Source organism: Chiloscyllium plagiosum, unplaced genomic scaffold, assembly GCF_037043375.1.
Source record: "Chiloscyllium plagiosum isolate Xiang-an unplaced genomic scaffold, Cpla_swu_hap1 HiC_scaffold_35, whole genome shotgun sequence".
Taxonomy (NCBI): domain Eukaryota; kingdom Metazoa; phylum Chordata; class Chondrichthyes; order Orectolobiformes; family Hemiscylliidae; genus Chiloscyllium; species Chiloscyllium plagiosum.
This window is the reverse complement of record NW_028270173.1, coordinates 61769623-61792751: the sequence shown is the minus strand read 5'-3', so window position 1 is coordinate 61792751 and position 23129 is coordinate 61769623. Positions and strand designations below refer to the sequence as shown.

General features: G+C 42.9%; 1 long non-coding RNA gene across 1 annotated transcript; it reads left to right on the top strand.

Moving 5' to 3' along the window:
• Positions 1-219: 219 nt before the first annotated feature.
• LOC148141042 (uncharacterized) lies at positions 220-22754 on the top strand. Its single transcript, XR_015753119.1, has 3 exons — positions 220-313; positions 9124-9230; positions 20513-22754. It is a non-coding gene; the product is annotated as an uncharacterized LOC148141042 (long non-coding RNA).
• The last annotated feature ends 375 nt before the right edge of the window (positions 22755-23129 follow it).

Here is a 23129-nt window from a genome sequence, read left to right as displayed (position 1 = left end):
ATTGTATCCCATAATATCCGCACCAATCTTCAGGCAGTCTGACTATCCTGTGGGCAGTCAGGGGTGGAAATGTCCCTTATGCTGTGTGAGAAGATCCAGCTGAGAGAGCTGTTTACTCGGTGCTTTGTGCTGAACTGTTTGACTGAAGCTGTGTGTTGAATATTGAGTGTGTTTATTTCCTTTTTTTATTTAAGGTATTTCCCTTCTGAATTACAGACAGTTTTGCTGAGGGCTCATTTCTGAATATCAGAAGGAGAGGTGTAATTATCTAGGAGATGCAGTGTGTCTGAGGAGGCGAACAGATTCCTGTCAGGTGTGTGTGTGTCGGAGTTACTTATTATGTTCTGGACTGTGAATTGTCAGTTCTCCCTGTGCATTGAGGTTTAGATGTTACCTGTCTTTTCCTCCTTAGACAACAGGAAAAGCAAAGTCTTGTTTTTATAGAGCCTTTCATGACCGACAGATATCCCAAACTGCTTTACAATCGATGAAGTACTCATCCCCAATGAAATGTCATCACTGTTTTCATGTAGGAAACATGGCAATATACACACAGCAATATCCTATAACTAGCAAGTTGATAATAGCCAACTGACTTTATTTTTGTTGGTGTCTATGAAGGAATTCATGTTGGCCAGGAAAGCACAATAACTCACCTGGCCCTGTTGTGCCATGGGAGTTTTACATGAAAGGAGGGCAGTTGGAGGAAATTGGGTCCCTTTCTTGTTTTATGGAAGGCTTGCACCATCCTACACCACAGCATCCAGAGAGGGTAGACACCACAGACAGATCCTGACCATACCATCAGATCTGAAACACAGCAAAGTGTAAAGTGCTCTCCTTTCTGAAGAGTCTGGGTGAGGTTGGGAAGAAGTGTGAGTGACTCCAAGTTGGGTAAGACCTTCAATCAGCCATTGAGCCTTATGAATCGCTGACTCTTTCCTACATTCCTGCATTGCTCAAGTGTCATGTCATAGACATAGAGATGTACAGCATGGAAACAGACTCTCCAGCTCAACCCATCCATGCCGACCAGATATCCCAATCCGATCTAGTCCCACCTGCCAGCACCCAACCCATATCCCTCCAAATCCTTCCAATTCATGTGCCCATCCAATTGACTTTTAAATGTTGCAATTGTGCCAGCCTCCACCACTACCTCTGGCAGCTCATTTCATACATTACCCACCCTCTGCGTGAAAAGGTACTCCTTAGGTTCCTTTTATATCTTTCCCCCTCACCCTGAACCTATGCCCTCTAGTTCCGAACTCCCCAACCGAGGGAAAAGACTTTGTCTATTTATCCTATCCATGCCCCTCATAATTTTGTAAACCTCTATAAGGTCATCCCTCAGCTTCCGACGCTCCAGGGAAAACAGCTCCAGCCTGCTCAGCCTCTCCCTGTAGCTCAAATCCTCCAACCCTGGCAACATTCTTGTAAATCTTTTCTGAACCCTTTCAAGTTTCACAACATCTTTCCAACAGGAAGGGAACCAGAATTGCATGCAATATTCCAACAGTGGTCTAACCAATGTTCTGTACAGCCACAACATGACATCCCAACTCCTGTAATCAATACTCTGACCAATAAAAGAAAGCATACCAAACGCCTTCTTCACTATCTTATCTACCTGCAACTTAACTTTCAAGGAGCAATGAAACTGCACTCCAAGGTCTCTTTGTTCAGCAACACTCCTAGGACCTTACCATTAAGTATATAAGTCCTGCTAAGATTTGCTTTCCCAAAATGCAGCACTTTCCATTTATCTGAATTAAACTCCATCTCCCACTTCTGTGCCCAAAGGCCCGTCTGGTTAAGATCCTGTTGTAATCTGAGGTTATAGTCTTTGCTGTCCACAACACCTCCAATTTTGGTGTCATCTGCAAACTTACTAACTGTGCCTCTTATGCTCGCATCCAAATCATTTATGTAAATGACAAAAAGTAGAGGACCCAGCACCGATCCTTGTGGCATTCCACTGGTCACAGGCCTCCAGTCTGAAAAACAAACCTCCACCACCATCCTCTGTCTTCTACCTTTGAGCCAGTTCTGTATTCAAATGGCTAGTTCTCCCTTTATTCCGTGAGATCTAACCTTGCTAATCAATCTCCCATGGCGAACCTTGTCGATCGCCTTACTAAAATTCATAAAGATCACATCTACCGCTCTGCCCTCATCAGTCCTCTTTGTTACTTCTTGAAAAAACTCAATCAAGTTTGTGAGACATGATTTCTTGCACACAAAGCAACGTTGACTAACCTAATCAGTTCTTGCCTTTCTAAATACATGTACATCCTGTCCCTCAGGATTCCCTCCGACAACTTGCCCATCACCGAGGTCAGGCTCACTGGTCTGTATTCCCTGGCTTGTCCTTACCACCCTTCTTAAACAGTGGTACCATGTTAGCCAACCTCCAGTCTTCCGGCACCTCACCTGTGACTATCAATGATACAAATATCTCAGCAAGAGGCTCAGCAACCACTTCTCTAGCTTCCCACAGAGTTCTTGGGTACACCTGATCAGGTCTTGGGGATTTATCCACCTTTATGCGTTTCAAGACATCCAGCACTTCTTCCTCTGTAATATGGACATTCTGCAAGGTGTCACCATATATTTCGCTACTTTCTATATCTTCCATATCTTTTTCCACATTAAATACTGATGCAAAATACTCATTTAGTATCTCCCTCATTTTCTGCGGCTCCACACAAAGGCTGCCTTGCTGATCTTTGAGGGAACCTATTCTCTCCCTAGTTATCATTTTGTCCTTAATGTATTTGTAAAAACCCTTTGGATTCTCCTTAACCCTATTTGCCAAAGCAATTTCATATCGCCTTTATGCCCTCCTGATTTCCCTCTTAAACATACTCCTACTGCCTTTATACTCTTCTAAGGATTCACTCAATCTATCCTGTCTATACCTTACAAATGCTTCCTTCTTTTTCTTAACCAAACCCTCAATTTCTTTCGTCATCCACATTCCCTGCACCTACCAGCCTTTCCTTCTTTGTGAGAAGGCCTCCACATGCTCATGTGATCTCCTCAACCACAAGGTGCTACTGCTGTTCAAATTCATTGAAGTCATTTTTGCATTACCAGCCTAATCATACAGCAGAGAAACCATTCAGGTGCAATGTATCAGATTTTTCTCTGTTTCGTTGACTATCCAATAATACCAACATGTTCACACTGAAACATTTCACATGTAAGGTACTTTGGACAATCATCAGGCCAGGTGCACCACCATCAACTTCACCGAAATGACAAACTGCTCCTGTGAGATGTATGACAGATTATTGATGCCCTGCATACACAGTGGATCCATAATATGAAGAAACCATACCTGTATGGAATGTATAACAAATCATTCACAATCATATCGATCATGCCACACACCAGTACTTTCAAACAGTGAGAAAGCCTTTTTGGGTGAGATATTTCCCAGTTCGTTCACAAGCTCATAGACCATCCACACATACCAACGCATTGACATTAGAGGTTCCATTCCAATGTAAGGTGTGTGACAACTGATTCTCATGATCAGGGAGTGTTCACAAACACCAACATATGGTATTTGGTAGATCTTCAAAATGCCTGATTACATCAGAGGAACCACACAAAGAAGTAATCCTCTCAGTGTAAGGTTTACAAGAATGCTTTTGTGGCATCTTCAAACCTCTATGACCCAGAAAATTCACATTGTGGGGCAGCTGTTCAGTTAATGCATTTGTGCAAAGTCTCTCCCTCACTTTCCCAATCTCTGAAAACACCAGCAAATCCACACTGATGACAAGCCATTGAAATGACAGGGCTTTCACCAAACCAGTGTAACTCCTGATTCATCAATACACACACAAAATTAGTTCTGTTATAAATCCTTCCCACAGTTGTCTCTCATTCTGAACAATGAACACACATGGGATATGGCACATTCCCGTTTAATTTCTGCCAGGATTGTTTCACTTCTCCTCTCGCCTGACACTGTCTCCATAAAGACTCAAGACCAGGTCATCTTTTTCTATTTCTCTCACCCCCAGTGTGATATCATCAGCAGATACATCTTGTCCAGCGAGAATCCTGAAGGGACCATTCCCTGTCTGAAATCCTGACCCACTCCTCTATCACTCAGAAAGCATCATTGCTCCTTCAATGTCACCTTCTCATGGAATTGTAGGATGTGTAACAATTGCCTTTTGCATTATCGCTCCTTGTCCAAGACCCCAACTCAGGTTTTATGTGCAACAGTAATTTATTTGTATACCTTTCAATGTTGTGCAATGTATTTACTGCTCAAATTGTCTACCCAACGCTGACTGGGTAGTCACTTTCCAGAACACCTTCACTCAAACTGCAAATATGATCCCAATCTTCCAGTCACTTCACACTGAAATTCACTATCTTGCACTCATTCTTCATGTTTCAACCCTAGGTCTGTAGTTGTGTCCCAGGCAAGCCCAAAACAGTTTGTGGAATAGTCTCAAAATTTATGCTCCAGCACATTACAACCTCTGGACTCAACATTGAATTCAACGACGTCAGATCACGAATCACTCGAATTCTGATTTTTTAAAATATATATTTGATCAACTTCCGAATATTACTAACAACAGAAAATACGAAAATATGATGTTGTTTGAGGGAAAAAGAAGATGTCTTTTGACTTGAACTCATCTGAAAAGTATTCAAGAATAGAAATTTTAAAAATGAGTTGCTACTTGAGATGTCATTGCTGATTCAGTTTCAATTGAACTTTGATTGGATAGAGTTGTTGCCACAGAAATCCACCCATTAATATCGATTGACAATTAACACTCAGGCATTGTTTAAATTATGAACAAGGCAGGTAATATTTGATTCAGCCTGAGTCAACCTGCCTGGTTTACTAAATAGCCCAGACTTTTGATTTAATTCAACTCAAACAAGTTAACTTGGTAGATGTTACCTTTTGCTCACTGGCACTGAGAGCAACACAGGAAATTACAGTCTTCCTCAGATACTGTCAGTATTATAGCTGAAGCAGAATAGGGCTGGGATGGAAGATGAGCAAGATGGACACAATATGGAATATGTGAACCAAAGCAGATTCATTGTTTACAAGAAATGCCAATGCTGGAAATCTGAAACTGAAGTTACTGGAGAAACTGATGAAGAGTCACCAAACTGGAAACATTCACTTGTTTTTTCCTCCACAAATGCTGCCAGACCTGCTGACTTTCACTAACATTTTCTGGTTTTTTTTTTTATTTCAACGTTGAGAATACATCCTTTTTCTCTGTGATTCAGTAACTTAAACAATATTCTGACTGGCTGTTTGATCCCATTCTTTAACTGTTTGAATTTTATCTGGGTCACTGCATAAATACACATGTTTGTACAGATGCTCAAAAACAGAAGAGTAAAACTATTAGCATCTGTCATATGCATCAGGTCACTGGTATTTATTGATTTGAAATTCATATGGAAAAGAAATATTTCACATTCATCATCCATAACAGTAGGAAGCTTCTGGATACAGTGAAGGATAAGATGATGCATTTCCTTTGCTTCTCTGCCTCTGGAACATATTGACCTATGTCATTCTTGCTTCCTCTCAACCTCCACCAGATTCTACTGGTTTTTAAAATACATCCACAGTCAGAGCATTCGATAGCAAGATGGCTATGTTAAGAGCAGTGGGGCTCAACAGTGCTCAATCCAGCCAAATACTACCCATGCGACAGCAGTGAAATATTTTACTTCCATATTGCAGAACCAAGCGATATTATCAATTGTAATAACTGGGTCAAGTACAAAGTAGAAGGGAATGTTTCTGAAACCGAACATCAGGCAGGCTATTCTTATAACCACAGCAACTGTTTGCAATATCTGAGCCTCAGTCCCTGGCAGTAAATGGTAATACAATAATCAGGACACTGATATAGAACTAACCACTGAGTTCATTTAATCACGGATACTTTTATTAATTTTCCAATGGGAACATTAGGCTGAGGTTATTAAGAGATAGCGATGCAAGAAGACCACACAATTGACCATTAGTAATGGGCAGTACTGGTCGTTGACAATGGATTGCTTGTTGCAGCAACTGATGTAAGGACAAAGTCTGTTGTCTGGGGTTTGCAAGTTCTGACAATGGCTGGTACAGTTGTTGTCTGACTTTCTGACTTTAAGTTGCTGAGTTCAAGTGCCAACTCTAAGGCACTTATTATCTTCTCTTGCACTATGACACCACCCTTGAACATCAGGCTGTCGTTTCCAGGACTGTTACTGACCTCATCTGCTCTGAATAGCTTCCCTTCATAAGCCACAAACCCCATACAGCCCTTATCTAACTTTTCTCACAATTCACAAAGACAATTTCCCTGACAATTCTATCATTTCAGACTGCTTCTTATTTCTTTAACTTGTTTCTTCATCTTTTAATTTTATTTTTTTCATAACTTGTCCAGTCTCTCCTATGTACTGTCTTGATTCTTCTGTAGCACTTCAACAATTCCCTTTCCACAGGCATTCGTCATCAGGACAGTCTGGGCATTCTCTGCATCTTCCTTGAATGGATGTTTGAACAATTTGCATTCACCTCGCCCTCCTTCAACTGACCCAGCTTGCTCTGTCATTGAACCAAATAAAATGTGCAGCTCTAGTTTTCCGCGTGTGCACCATACTTTTTTTCCATTTCTGTTTTGGTTTTCTCCCAAAACCTTTATTCAGGGGAATTCGTTAGTGAGATGATGGCTGAGAGTTTTATCATAGGACTGTTAATTCAGAGATCCAGGTAATGTTCTGGAGACCTAGGTCTGAATCCTGCCACAGCAGCTGATAGAATTTGAGTATTTTTTTTTAAAAATACTGAATTTAAGAGTCCGTTGTCAATTGTCAGAAAAATACCATTTGATTCACTAATGTCCTTCAGGGAAGGAAACTGCTATCTTTACCTGATGTGGCCAACATGAGACTCCAAAACTACAACAATGTGCTTCACTCTTAACTGCTCTATGAAATGGGCAATACACTGTAAATGCCATCATCCTGTGGCTGGATGAAAACAACATTGTTGACTGTATCAGTGCTATTTCCTGTTTCTACCTGGAACTAGGAACTAACATCACTACCGCTTCCATATTTCGCCATTTTATGAACTTCACCTGGTCCATCTGTGATTCATCTCTTCCTTTCTTTGCCATCTCTATATCAATTTCTGGAAAGAGACTGGTTGATAATAATCATTAAGATCCCACGGAATCCCACAGCTATTTTGATTACACTTGTCCACACCAAGTTTCCTTCAGGACTCCATTCCATTTTTATGTTTCTCTATCTCCATGGCTTGTGGTTCCATGGTTCCAACTTCATCAATGACACCTCAAACATTTCTTCCTTTCTGCAACAAAACACTGCATCATCTCTCCATTTCACCCCCCACACCCATGCCCCCAAAGCTGTCACTGGCATTCGCAAGGACCTTGGTATATCTGACTCATATTCTGTTTTTCTGCCCTCACCTCATCCCCACCATCTTAGAACCACAATGGAGTTCCGTTTTATCAATTTTGCCAATTCATCAAGGAATGTTTGACAAAAATCTAATCTAAGTTAAATAAGGTAAGTGTGTTCTTGCTTGAATTCTGGTTTAAAGATGTTAGTATAGTATTTTACAGTACTGTAAAAGTTCTCCAGTGCTCATAAATGGGAAAGAATGGTAGCACGGGGTATGGGAAATGCGAAGAAGTGGATGAGGCTAAAAGATAGGCAGAGGAAAAATGCAGCAGTAAGTTTAAATTGGAAAATGCAGCATCTGCAGTTTTCACTTTCTCCTCATTTAATAGAATGTCAATTTGGTTTTAATATGCATTTTTGTGAAAGCGAAGTTTAGATGTTAATAGCAAAATGATAGCTTTCTCTTGATGATGTTTGTTATCATTTTTTAAAAGAGAACATAGTTTGACAATGTTCCCAAGCACTGGGAACATACGTGGAGACTAAGTAAAGAACTTCCAGATAACTCGATAAGATCACACGAGAGTAAAAAAAAATGTTGTGCTACTGGGATAATGTATAATGTGCAAGTGTATATAGGAAACTTGTTAAGCACAGTTTCAGTTCAAAAGTTTGAAAATATTGCATTGTGAGTAATGTGCAAAATAGGAACCGATAAAGCTGTGGATGCTGTAAATTAGAAGCAAAAACAGAAATTGCCCGAAAAGCATAGGAGATCTGACGGCGTCTGTGGAGAGAAATCAGAATTAATCTTTTGTGTGGAGTGTTCCTTTCTCATAACTCAAGTTAACTCTGAATTGTCTCCATAGATGCTGCTAAACCTGCTGAGTTTTTCCAGCAATTTGTGTTTTTGCTTCAATCATGTGTACCTACGTCACAAAGAGCATGGCGGGAAATGGTTATTGTTGCCAGTAAAGTGAGATTACATCTTTAAAATCAGGAAAGCATTCTGAGCACGACAGAGAAACTGACCTAAAAACAATCAGGATCGAGTTAAACACATTGACATCTCCTGAAGTGAATATAATTGAAGAAAAAAAATTTCAGCAACTAAGAACCTAGGAGCAAGAGCATTTCGTCAGATGTATCCTCAAGATGGATGCAGATGAACGGATAGCTGGAGTTTGTTTTTGAGTCCATGCATGACGTTAATTTAATGTACAGCTGGAGGGCTTGAGAATGTGAAATCAAATGAAAGAACATTATCAGAGTCAATATTATTCAAAGATTACAGATAATAGACAATGATGAAAATTTTGGATTGAAGAATCTGAAATTTTTAAAAATGTAGATGTGGTGTTGGACTGGGGTGGACAAAGGTAAAAATCACACAACACGAAGTTATAGTCCAACAGGTTTATTTGGAAGCACTAGCTTCCGAAACGCTACTCTTTCATCAGGTAGCTGTACATCAGGCTCATAAGACATATAATTTGCTCTAAATTAAACCAAATAAACCTGGTGGACTATAACCTGGTATTGTGCGATATGTTTAGGATATTTGCATTCAGAGGTTGAAGAGAAAGTCACTGCTTAGCTCAGCAGCTCAATAGCCGGCTAAGAATATGACAATTTTCTCCTGAGAAGGGTCCATGGACCCAAAACGTTAACTCTGATTTTTCTCCACAGATGCTGCGAGACTTGCTGAGCTTTTATAGCAACTTCTGCTTTGATGTAAGACTATGGCGATTCAACACACATCTCTGTCTCAAGCTGGTTGCAGTGCTGTAGTGAAGGTCAGCGCGAGCTGGAAGAACAGGACTTCATTTCAGTTGGGATCCTCCAGCCTTCTGGACTCAATATTAAATTCAACAACATTATGACGTGTACTCTCCCATGTCCTTACCTCAACCCTTCATGCCAGGCCTTGTTATCATATGGTCTACTTTTGCACACGATCTATTGTTAGACACTAACAGTCCCCATTAATAGTTATTCACGCTCCTAGCCAAATCATTATCTACTCCTTTGTCTGTCCAACTGTTCTTTCTGTAATCCCTCTTATCATTTCCCCCTTAACCCTTGCCCACACCCAATCTTCTGCATGGAAACTGACATTTTCTTACTTACTATCAGCTCTCAGAAAGGGTCACTTGAACACAAAGCTTAATTCTGATTTCCCCCCACGGATGCTGCCAGACTGCTTTTCCAGCAATTTGTGTTTTGTTTCTTTCGAATCAACATTGTCACTGGATCCCTAAATCTTAGTTAACTCAGAGAGTCTTCTGGTTTTCCTTTATGAGTACTTGTTCAGATTCTCTGCCACTTCTCATTTTCCTGACATGAATTCATCTATCTCAGGTGTCAATGGACTAATATTTGTCTTTAGCAATTGTATTTCATCCATAGAGAAGATTTTGCAACCTGTTTTACTTCCATTCTATTATATATTCAGATTCTGCATTCATTTTCCTTGAGTTTGTTTATTGTATTCTGAAGTTCTACCAATCCTCAGATTTCTTTTCTCTTTTGTCACTTTCTAAACTTCCTCCAATGATCAGATGCTCTCTTTACCTCCCCCAGTTGCTACAATTTGCTTATTTGGGGGGCTTTTTTGACTATTGAGATTTCATGTACTTTGAAATGAAATCAACTATTTTAATAAGAGCTGGGTTTCCATCAACCAATTAATATTGTTTCCATCTACCACGGCAAAGTTCTTCCTCATAACTTTATCATCTGCTTTGTTAGACTTAAGACTCTAGTGTTAGATTGATTAATTTTTTTTCAAATTTAATGGAAAATTCACTTAAACTTCATAAGAAGTTTCTTAATTGCGTGTTTATCATACCAGACTAAAATAGACTGTGCCTTACTTTATCCTTCAACATGTTTGCTCCAGAAGTGACCTCAAACTCATTGCAGAAATTCTTCCTACGCAGCATCATTGCTCTTTTGATTAATTCTATCTGTATGCACACTGACATCATCCAAAATTAGGTGATAACTCTTTCCACATCACCTCCAATTTACAGATGTTTACTGTGTCCTGGGTTATGATGATTGTTTGGCTTAAATGAGAATGAATGAAAGCTCACAACAAAGCAAAAATTACAACAAACGTAGTTCGAGTTACAAGAAACAAAACAAATGCTTTGAGAGATACCAAACAGTTTCGTGGGCAGCAAGAGTAGTGATACAGACAAATCATAATTTACCAATTCAGAATTCCAATAAATTCCAACTGATGGTTTCATTATTTTAAGGTGGCATTAGTGTATCAGCACAATTAAGCTCGTCGGAAGAATTGAGGAACTCGTTCAAATTTGCATTAACATATTTTTGTGAAGCACATAGAACCCGCACAATATCTGATCTGTGTTTGAATCCAGCTTCAGACGACTCTCTGTGTGGAGGATGAATGTTCTCCCCTTGTCTGTGTGGGCTTCCTCCCACAATCCAAAGGTGTGTAGGTTAGGTGAATTGGCCATCTTAAATTGTCTGTAGTGTCAGGGGAACTAAGGGAAAAGGTCTGGGTAAGTTACTCTTTGGAGGGTCAGTGTAGTCTTGCTGGGCTGAATGGCATGTTTCCACACTGTAGAGATTTTAAGTAATCTGAGAGACCTGCTTGTTCCCTTGCCCGTCTTATACATATAAAATGCTTTTGTATTTTCTTTAATATTACCCAGCAGTGATTTTTTTTTCATGTACATCTCTATGACTCCATCTCCTCTTTACTCTCCAAATTTAATCTTAATAGAGACCCTGAACTTTCTATGCTCCTTTGGGGCATGCATCCTTTTGACCTTCAGTACCTGGCATACATTCCTTTATTAATCCTCATACAATCCATTGACACCCAGGGTTCTCCGCACTTGTTGGAACATGATGGCTCTACACTCTCATTCCTACCCTTTTACATGTCTCCCGTGGTTGCAAATGCATTTTCCTTTTTTTGGTGTTTGGTCCCTGTCCACGAGTGACATTTTGTCTTGTCATTTTGAAATCGCTTTACATTGATTCAGAATCTTCATTTCATGTCGACCCTTGTCTTATCCATAGTTAACTTAAATCCAATTGAAATTGTGTTTGCTGTTACCAAAACACTCCCCAGTGACAATTTGACTTAAAATTAGGAGAGCATTGCACCTCTGTTGCACCAGTGTGTATGTGTTGGTTTAAAAAAACTCTTCTGGACACATTTCAGGAATTCTGCTCCATCTAAACATTTCACAATTCCAACACTATGTCTTTTTCTGCATAATTTTCGGAAGTCCTGCAATGTCTCCAATCGACGCTCAAGTACCACAACCAACATTCGAGCTGATGACATTTGAAATATGTACAGATGTGACCATCCAGTCTATCAGAACAACTTAAGATTATCCACATTTTACAAGTCGTAAACACAAGGGTCTGAGCTCCCTGCCACCGAGACTTAAACTAAATTCATTTCTGTGAATTTTGCTCTCCTTCCTTTACCCTGCAGTTAACTCATTTCTGTAGAGCACATATCATGGAATTCCCCTTCAACATATTAAAAGAAAAGCAAAAGCTTGAATTAAGAACACGCAAGCAAGACAAAAAGTGTAGGGAAGCCAAATACAAACACAAAATAAAGTTAAACAGCTTTGTTACTTTTTTAGATTCTCACATTAAAAATGTGTTCCACTAATGAGCACAAGCAAATTGAACATTTCTAAACGATTCCTGGTCTGATACTTGTTTCACCTCCGACTTTGAGGCTTGAACTGTATCAATGTTGCTCCAACATTCGCTTCAAAATTTGGGGAAGTTGTTTTCCCAATTAAAGCTCTGATTAAGAAAAGGCAATTATATTCCACTTGACTGATACTGTCAAAAAGGGAATGTATCGCCTATCACTCCCACATACACATTCAATGTGTATTTACCCTGTTTCGTTGCCTTACCAGGATTACTGACAGCAGCAGGAATTGAGATATAAGTCTGATCTATCTGGTAAATTACATGGTATGTGTTAGAAACGAAAATCGCTTCTCAATAATCGCTCTAGACAAATTCAGGAAAACAAAGTTTTATTAACAAGTCAAGTCTGCAGAGTCGGGCACCCTTAAAGAAAAGGCGCGCTGAGGCTTACAAAGTCTCCATTATATATAGCACAAGTCCCTCCTCTCCTTGGCTCCAACAAGCCATGAGGTTCACATTCTTAAAAACATCATTATTTTTATCACAAAGTCTGCAACAAAAGGCTCCAGAGTCTCCAAAGTTTGTTGTTTTTCTCACCCTGTAGTCTTATCAGTCAAAGGCTTTAATCTGAAACAGATGTCTCAAGTCGTTCTCCCATCCTGGAGTCTTATCAGTCAAGGACTTATCCTTCCCTGCTGTGTGAATGGCTTCATCAATCAAGAGCCTGCTTGTTTTTACTATCGCTCACAAATTGTCAGCATTCTTCACAATTTAAACTATTCTACTTTTGAGTATATAAAATGGTTGTTAGAAAAGAAACAAAAGTTTTGTCTTTTATTATAGATCAGTCTGTGGTCCAGGCACATCTTAAAGTTTAAACCGAAATTACCTCTCACAATTCCACCCTTTTCTTTCTTTAAGATGTGCCTGACCAAGATAAGCCCCCCCCCTTCCCTCAAGGGCCCGGGAAATCCTTGGTCTTTCGCAGCAACATCACTTTAAGTTCCCGTGTCCCATGTTGTGGAACCACCACTGCCTGGAGTCGGGAAATATTTTTCTGAATTAAAAACTGAATACAGGGAGTTAGGCAGGGTAATACGAGAAGAAGAATCATGCCTCCCCCAACCACCAGCAACGCCGTGCGCCACCAGCTACCACCTAGGAGACCATCCCACCATCCGATGCCACTAAGAGGACGCCAAGATTGTACTGGCACATGGGCCAATCTCCGAATTTCATCGGAAATTTTCAAAACCGCTTTACCATTATCGTCAATTTCTAGACAGCAGTTTGTCAGGTTAAATTTCCCGCACACACCCCCCTCCGAGGCCAACAGATAATCCAAGGCAAGTCGGTTTTGATATATAGCAGCCCTCATCTGATCCTGCTGCTGAGCCAACAGCTCTAGGGCCAGGGCAGTCCGGTTAGTAATGACCTCTACAACTGCTTGGAGCCTGATAATTCGATTTAGCATATAGATAGGAGTGCGATATCCCCATGATCCGTCCTGTGCCCAAGTAGCCGGCCCATAGTATTCAATAATCCGGGCCGGTGGCCACTCATCCCCCCAATCACCGACTTGGATCTCCCTTGGCGACCTACGCAGGGAGTCAAAGAGTTTAACTCCCAAATCATCGCCTTCCTCCCGGGGTAATAGGAAGAACGCAGGTCGTAGTAGACCCAGGAAGCATACCCCAGCCCATCCCATGGGCAGTTTGGAGTATGCCTGATTACCGCATATCCAAAATAGGCCATCTGGAGCAGGCCCTCCCTGCCTCACAACGTCATCCCACAACTCCTTTACCCCAGGGACGCCCTCACAAGGACCAGGACCACTGCAATTCCAGTATTCGGATTGTTGACCCCGTGGCAGAGTCTGGACAGGATTATTCCAGCATTGATTCCCCTGACAACCACCGCTCCACACTCTTTTCATGCCATCGGAAGGGTCAGCACTTAGCTCGTAAGAGGAGGAATCAGAACGTAACCGAATGCAATTTTGATGATCTCGGTTTGCAATGTACCAAGCAATATTCTCAGGCCACCATACTCGCGTGGTTGCATCCAATATATTCTGACAGGGGCTAATCCCTACCTTCACGGTCCCCTTGCCTTCAATACAGAACTGGCCCTCAGGGCTGTTTGTCAGTCTCCACCCCTGGCTTTTTCTGTCGTTGTCATGAGTCCAAGTGGTTTGCAGCAATTCCCCTATGTCTAAGCTTTGACCAGTCCACGGCCATTGTTCCGACATATGCGGCCCCCCCACAGACCCAGCAATTGCTAACATTTAAAACAGTGGCTATTCTAGCGGTGAGATCAATAAACAGGTTTTGTGTAACATCAGGGAGTTCAATCTGTCCTTCTACCTCTTCGTATACAGATGGCACTTTAGGGAGTACGACCGTTCCCTGACGGTCTTGCTCTTTCCCCAACCCCCGATCAGGGATCTGTATCTTGGTCTCCTTGACTCTGTCAACCTGCTCCCTGAGCAACACGGAGGATAGGTCCCACCTCCCAACATTCATGGCGTGCACTCACATCGTAACACCTATCGTCCACATAGGAATGGGACACAAATGATCCCGAATAGATTCGAGTCCCAAGTCTTACTGTAGTTCGACATTTGTCACATCTCCCCTCACCCTCCCCCACATACAGGAGTAAACTGATCAATATCCCCACCAATACAGTCCAAGTAGAGTTCATTATTGCTGTCTTTTCAGTTTTACCGACAACGGCTTGTCCCCTTGCTCGCATGTCCAGGTGCTTTCTTCTTCAGGCGGAACAGGCCCCTTTATCCTTGATGCGTGGACCCACCCTTTTTCTTTCGTCCGAACCGCTGCTTCAGTTGTTAACAGAACCAGGAACGGTCCTTCCCACCGCGGCTGGAGCTTTTCGGCCTTCCAGGTTTTAACAAGTATCCAATCTCCGGGCTCCACCTTATGCAGGAGGAAGTCGAGCGGCGGAGTCTGAGCCAGGAGACCTTTCCTCCGGAGTTCTGCAAAAGAACAGGATAAGGCCAGTAAATAGGTTCGGATAAATACATCCCCCCCTTGTAGAGTGGGACATCCATCAACCTTACTCCAATACGGTAATTCGAACAGCATTTCTTAGGGGGAAACCCCGACATCTCGGCGAGGTGCCGTACGTATCCTCAATAGGGCAATGGGCAGGCACTTTGGCCAGGGTAACTTAGTTTCTAACATCAGCTTAGTCAATTGGGTCTTGAGCGTGCCATTCATTCTCTCAACTCGACCCGAACTCTGAGGATGCCAGGGTGTGTGGAATTTCCATTGGATACCCAGGGCATTACAGATCAAATGGTGTAGCTTAGAAATAAAATGCGTCCCGCAGTCGGAGTCAATAGATTCCATTATGCCATATCTCGGGATTATGTTCTCTAACAACAGTCGGGCCACGGTTGGTGCATCGTCTTTGGCAGTTGGGAAAGCCTCTCTACCCAGTGAGTGAAATGGTCTACTATTACTAGCAGATATTTCCATCTCTGTACTGGGGGTAATTCTGTAAAGTCGACTTGGATCCTCTGAAATGGCCTAATCGCTAGGGGCTGACCACCAGCTGGCATAGAACGCATGGCTTTCTGATTAATACGCCGGCAAGTGGGGCATCCGACTACCTCTTGTTGGGCTAATGTGTATATCCCCCTGCATACATAGTCTCTCAGGATTGTGTCACACATAGCTTGCACCCCCCAGTGGGTCTGATGGTGTAATCGGTGCAGAATACCCCGGGTGATCTGTTTGTTCAGTACTTGTCTCCCATCAGGAACCGTCCACTTCCCGTTAGTATCTAGCCGGGCACCCAATTGATCCATTTTATCAATCTCCCCCTGGGTGAAGACGGGTTGTTTAGCGAGCCCTTCCCTCAACGGTATTAACGTTAACAATTGGACGGATTTTTCGACAGCTGCCCGCTTGGCTTCCTCGTCTGCCAGCCGGTTTCCCACCGCTTCCGGTGTCGACCCCTTCTGGTGACCGGGTACATGGACTACTGCAAGTTCCGTAGGTAACGCCAGGGCTTCCAACGTTAGGCTGATCATTTGTTCGTGAGCTAATTCTTTTCCCCGGGAAGTTATCAATCCTCGCTCTTTCCAGATTTTCCCGAAAGTATGAACAACTCCGTATGCATACTTTGAGTCAGTATATATGGTCCCCACTTTCCCTTCCAACAACTTCAGGGCCCTCTGGAGGGCGTACACCTCACAGGATTGGGCTGACCACTTCCTGGGCAGTCGTCCAGACTCAATCGTCCGTTTCGTTGCACCATCTATAACAGCATAGCCACTGTATCGTACTCCACTGATGTACCGGGAGGACCCGTCGATATACAGTTCCTGTCCCTCACCCAGCGGGGCTTCTTGCAGGTCCTCTCGGCTTTTGGTCTGCAAGTCCACAAATTCCACACAATCATGCTCCTGTTCCCCGTCTGCAGGACGTCCGTACAGAAACTGGGCTGGGTTGCAACTGAGATCTTTTGCAAAATTGAGATCGTTCCCGATCATCAAAATCGTCTCATACTTTAGGATGCGAGAGTCTGTTAACCAGCGGTGAGCCTTTTGAGCCAGTATGGCACTAACCGAATGTGGGGAGTATACTGTGATCCTTCCTCCAAAGGTAAGTTTTCGGGCCTCTTCTACTAACATTGCCGTAGCTGCCACTGCCTGTATACAGGTCGGCCATCCACATGACACAGGGTCTAACATTTTTGACAAAAATGCAACCGGCTGACGTTTCCCTGCCCGCAGCTGAGTGAGCACACCCTGGGCAATTCCGCCGGCGCTATTAACATATAACTGGAACGGTTCCTTCAGGGTGGGTAAAGCCAATACCGGAGCTCGAATCAGTTTATTTTTAATAATATTAAATCGCTGCTCCTCCTCATCTGACCAGTCCACCTTTTGTCCTTCTTGTCCCAGTTTGTTGTACAAAAATTTTACTAAAGTGGTGTAACTTTCAATCCATATCCGGCAATACCCTACTAGTCCCAGGAATTGTCTGACTTCCTTCTTCGTCCTGGGTATTGGCATACCCGTAATTCCTGATATTCGTTCTGGCGTGATACGGCGGTGCCCCTTACTGACTTGATGGCCCAGATATCTTACTTCTCGCTCCACAAACTGGAGTTTTGTCCTGGAGACGCGTAGACCCTGTTTCCCCAGGAAGTTCAACAGGGCAACGGTGTCTGCTCGTACCTCCTCTTCTCTTGGTCCTGAGAGTAAGAGACCATCGACATATTGGAGCAATTGATTCTCCGCGTTACACTGAAATCCTCCTAAGATCTGCTCCAGTATTTGTCCAAACAAATTGGGTGACTCCGTGAATCCCTGCGGCAAGACCGTCCATCTTAACTGTCGCTTTCGTCCTGTGAAGGGATTCTCCCATTCAAAGGCAAAAAGGTTCCGACTTTCTTCGTCAAGGGGGCAACTCCAGAAAGCATCCTTCAGCTCTATTACGCTGAACCATTCATGTTCGGGGGGAATTTTACTCATTAACGTGTAGGGATTAGGTACCACCGGGTATCTAGCCTGGACTACTTCATTCAACCCCCGCAGGTCTTGCACCAGCCTATATGTCCCGTCCGGCTTCCTCACAGGGAGTATTGGAGTATTGAAAGGGGACATGCATTCCTCCAGTAGTCCATCTGTGATTAATCTTTCTATCACAGGTTGTAACCCCTCCCGTCCTTCCATAGCAATCGGGTATTGTTTCCTTCTTACCGGGCCTCTTCCTGGTAACATGGTGATTTGGAGAGGTTTGATGTTTAGACCCCCTCTGTTCCCCTCTCGGTACCAAACTTCCGGGTCTATTTGTTGATCATCTTCTTCGGTGAGGGCGAACAACCTTACCACCATTTCCCCGTTACTTGGTACCGTTCCGATCCCTAGTTTGACCTGCAAGTCTCTTCCTAACAAATTAAACCCCGCCGATGGCAGTAGAAGGAGGTCTCGTTTAGTAGTTCTGTTTTCATATCCAATTTCCACGTCCTCCACCACTGGGACTTGTAATTTCTGTCCTCCAATTCCAGATACCCCCATAACTTTTCCTCCTGCTCGGGTGCCGGGCGGTATTTGGATTATACTTGATCTTTCGGCTCCCGAGTCCACCATAAATGTGATCTCTGATCCTTGGGGCCCTACTTTCAAGTTTACCAGGGGTTCCTGTCGATAGTCCTTTTGCCCCAAGGGTAGGAACCCCCGACCTCCCTAATCTTCCTCCATCAGGGCGTACGACCTCACCTCCTGCTTGTAGCGGGAGCACTCCCATTTAAAATGTCCCTTTTCATTACAATAGTAACATCTGAGTGTCCTCTTCGTTTCCCTGTCGCGGTCTCACGTTCCTCCACTCTTCCTTTGTTCCGGCCATGGTTCTCTTTTCCTCTGCTCTTGCCACGACTCTCCCCTTTCCTGTTTCTGCCACGGCTCTCCCTTTTCCTTTCTTCCAGCTGTCATTTGTTGCACCGTTTGCATCATTATCTTTGTCGCCTTCTTTTGCTTCTCATCGTCCCTTCTCACAAACACCTTTTGCGCCTCCCGTAGTAATTCACTTAAAGATTTACTATCCCAATCATCCATTTTCTCTAACTTCTTTCGTATGTCCGGCCAGGCTTTTGATACAAACTCTACCCGTATGAGTTGTTGCCCCACGTCCGTCTCAGGGTCCACCCCAGCAAACTGCTGCAAATTCTTCCTAATCCTGTCTAGGAAGTCCGTAGGGGTTTCCTCTGGGTTTTGATGATTACCAAAGGCCTTGGTAAAATTGTGCCCCTTCGGGGCTGCGTGTCTTATTCCTTTTATCCAATATTCCCGCATGTCTCTCATGTTGCGCCGTCCTCCCTCCGTGTTCTTATCCCACTCGGGGTCGTTGAGGGGAAACTTCTGCTCCCCTCCTTCTCCCCCCTCTCTCTCCCAGACCAAGAGCGCAGCTTGTCGTATCAACTGACGCTCCTGGCTAGAGAACAATGTTTTCATGATGGAACACATCTCTTCCCACGTGTAAGTATTCGGACCCAGGAACTGATCCAATTGTTCAGCAAGTCCCATGGGGTCCTCTAGTAGGCCCTTCATCTCCCTCCTGAAATTCCGTACTTCAGTACTCGTCAAGGGAACGTTCACATATCCCGTCCTTCCTTCCTCACCTCCCATGGGCACTTCCCGGAGTGGATTCATTCTTGCAATCGGGACAGAGTTCCGTCTGTGACTCTTTTCAGCTTGAGATCTAGTCTGTACTCCTGAGGCACCTGGTGGTTCCTCCCCATTTTCTTCCCCTTCCCCTGAATCGTCGTCACCCGAAGGAACATTCTGTGGGGCAGACGGGGTCACGTAGGGCGGCGGTAAGTGATCTAAAGGGTCCCATTCTTTCTGCCCTTTCGAGTCTTTCTTAGTTACCTGCATTTGGCAAGATATCGTAACCGGCAGCCAACAAAGGGCATAATCACTTTCTTCCAGATTAACATCAGGTTTTGAATTGACATATAAAATGAGGGCTTGCCGGACCCAGTCTTCGTCAGTACCGAATCTAGGCCACCACACTGAGTCGCCCTGAATAGGTTTCTGGGACCACTTTTGACAGTATTTTACCATCTTCCTTTTAGATTTTCCCTTTCTTCCACCCTGATCCCAATTATTTAGCATTTTCCCTAACGGACTATCGTCAGGTACCCCGGGGTATGTGTCATTGTCCCTGTTTAAGCCTACCTTTCCCTTAATCACCTTAGATCCCTTATTTCCCATTTCCGAGGACTTCGTATTTTTCCCGTGATAATCTATCACAATGTAGCCAATTCCCGGACCTTCAGTCCCGTGATCGCCCAGGTTCCTTTGCAGGCACCCCCGGTCTTTGGATTCCTGTGTCCTACGTCTCTGTGACACAAATCACAGGCACCCCGTAGGTACACGTTCCTCCTCAAACACGGTCTCTGCAAAATCCCTCACAGGCGAGCCCCGGTCTCTAGATTCCTGAGTCCCACGTCTCTGTAGAAAAAATCCACAGGCACCCCGTAGGTACCCAGTCCTCCGGAAACACAGTCCCCGCAAGTTTTTTTTTACCTGGGTTCGGTGCACCGAAATTACTCGATCGTTAACCGTCCCCACTGCCTCGGGTACACCCCTCCTTTGTTTTCCTGAGCCTCCCGGATATCACTCGCTCAAACCGCGCGGGGCGACAAGCAAGGAATCAGGGACTGCTGAACTCAGCAGGGTGCACCTTCTCCGATATCCTTCCTCAACTCCCCTTGCGGCCGGAGTGTTGATCCCGGATGACGAGCCCCCAAGTTGTTAGAAAAGAAACAAAAGTTTTGTCTTTTATTATAGATCAGTCTGTGGTCCAGGCACATCTTAAAGTTTAAACCGAAATTACCTCTCACAGTATGTCATTGTTTTTGTTCCACAAAGGACACTGACCATATAAAGAACGATTTACACCGAGGATGTCTTATTTGTACCAGAGGACTATCCATAGAGACAGCCACCATGGCAATTAGAACAGAGCTTTTCATAACACTCCATTGCATAAACTGAATGGACGAACCGTATTTCTGTCGAGTTCAATATTCTCATTAACGGGTCGACCCAAACAAAAACCATTGTTCTAGAACAAATTCAGTTTAATTCCTTGAAATAATCGTGGTTTCATTCGAAAGTCCCATTAAATATGTGTTTGTCGTTGATGTACTGAATACTGCGTCACAATGTGACGAACAAAAACCATTGGTACTGAGGTGGTGAACAATCTGAGTAAGGTTAGCCCTGGGGTTGATTTCGATTAATTCTCTCATTAACTAATCCCTGTCATTGATATAATGAAGAATCTCACTAACATTAGATTTCGCGTTTAGTTGATGAAATGTGTCAGTAAGAATGGTCGCGCTTTTGACTTCGGAAAACTTGTTCTGGTGTTGACTTGATTGACATCCTCAGTAACAACAGCTCCTGTGTCAATTTCTAACCAATTTTGTCAACAACGGGCGAGCTGTTAAAGTGATGAAAATTATTCCTTGTGGAAAACAGAAGAAGGAAGGAGAGAGAAAATGTCAGGGAAACACAATTTAATGGCTCCAATGCAGACGACGGGAATTGATAACTCATTTCTTTCAGTTTTCCTTTTCGGATTCCTGCTCATTCTCTTCTGTTGACATAGGTTGTTTGGATATTAATATTTGCTTTCATTCGTTGAATGAGATTTCGTCCTTTCATTCGCTTTGAAGATGTTTTATTATTGTTTCAATAGGGGACTTGCACAGGAAGCTAAGTGAATCACAGTTCGTTGTAACTGGAGACTGTTTCATGCTTTCTTTAATAGTGACTTGCGGAGAAAGCTGTGTAGAACACATTTCTATGTTACTGGTACCTCACTCAGGAGGTACCTGATTTGTTTTTTTAGAATCTATCTTTGCAGGCTCAATCTATTCCTGCGACAATGGTCACATGCATTGATGGTTACCTGGTCAGAAGACAACGAAAAGGTTGCCGTCAAACACATTTTCCTTCGTTTTGAATCTATCAGCTTTTTGGGTGTCTGCTTTTGCTCTCACTGCTCCTGCAAACACGTAAAACTGGATAAAATTCTGAACGTGCACCGCTGCAATCACTGTAATAATTTGCTTGCACAGTATCCCGGTTTAAATCAGTATCTTTATTTCTTAGTCCACAGTCCAAAATAAGGAAACTCAAATGACGCGGTACTTTATATTAGCATACTGGAAAAAGACTTGACAAAACTCAACCAATTCAGTTGCAATTATTCTGTGGCGTTTGTTGTTAAACTGGATGTATCCATTAGATCCTTCATAAACCACATAAAACAAAATGGCGGAACGGAAACACATTCATACCAGTTCCACTATGAGAAAATTGCATCCACAGGGTTGCCAATGCTTCATTTGATTCTCAATCTGATTTATTTATCGGTTCTAGCAAGTATCATTGCCATCAAATTCTGAAGAGATATTCACCGTTATTTCACCAATTAAGTAATACTGTATTAATGTCGGGTCATACAATTTCGCTTTAAAATACCGCATCTACATTGCCGATACCTTTCTATACCTTTTCCATACTTGAAATATGCAACTCTGTAGTTTCTTTAGTTTAAAATGCAGTAAGACATGTGAAGAACATATAAACATACACACCAATTAAAGTATATATTTGCGCAACTGCAGTATGCGGATTTCTATTAAAATAAAAATCTGGCCAAAATGACTTTGTACAAACAAGAGCAGTTTATCAAGGACATACTGTAGGACAAGTGTAAATATTGTAAAGAGTTTCAAATGTGAAGGCCGCATTTGGAATTCTGGCTGCTAAAGTTTCCCATTCTTAATGCAAAATGGAAAATTAGGAGACCTTTCCGAACGTAACCGTGGTGTTAATGTGATGAACTGTCTCAATAACAATGACCCTATTACTGATCTGCTAAACAGAGACAATGACAATCGTCTTCGTGTTGATGTGATGAACAATCTCAGCGAGAATAGCCCTGGCGTTCAGAGTTTTCTTTTAGACTTTCAGTATTTTTCCCCTCGTTGTTTTTTTGGACGAAGCAGTTTAAGAATTATCAAAAAGCCGCTGTAAGGTATAACATTTTAAATTGTATACTTACCAGAGAGCTAGTTGGTTGTAGTTAACAAATTAATACAAAAAGATTTCGGGTGGATTGCATTTGTCAGGCCATTTGGCACTTACCTAAAGGATTGATGGTTTGTAATTGCCCAAAGAGGGCGTACTTGTTTCTCGCCTCGAAATCAGTATTGTCTGGATTATTCCTGGGATCACGCACTCATGAGTATCACAACAGGAGAGGAGAGAGGATGAGTGCGTGGCGGGTGAGCTGGTGCAAGAGGATTCGCATTTTGGACCATTGTGATCTTTTCCAGCGTGCAGGTGACCTGCATAAGGGGTCCTGAAATTGGAAGGTGGGTGTGGGGCAACATCCTGGTGGGAAGATTTGCTACTCAGAAGGCTTTAAACTAGTAAGAGATGAGATAGAGATGGTGGGAATTCCAAATAG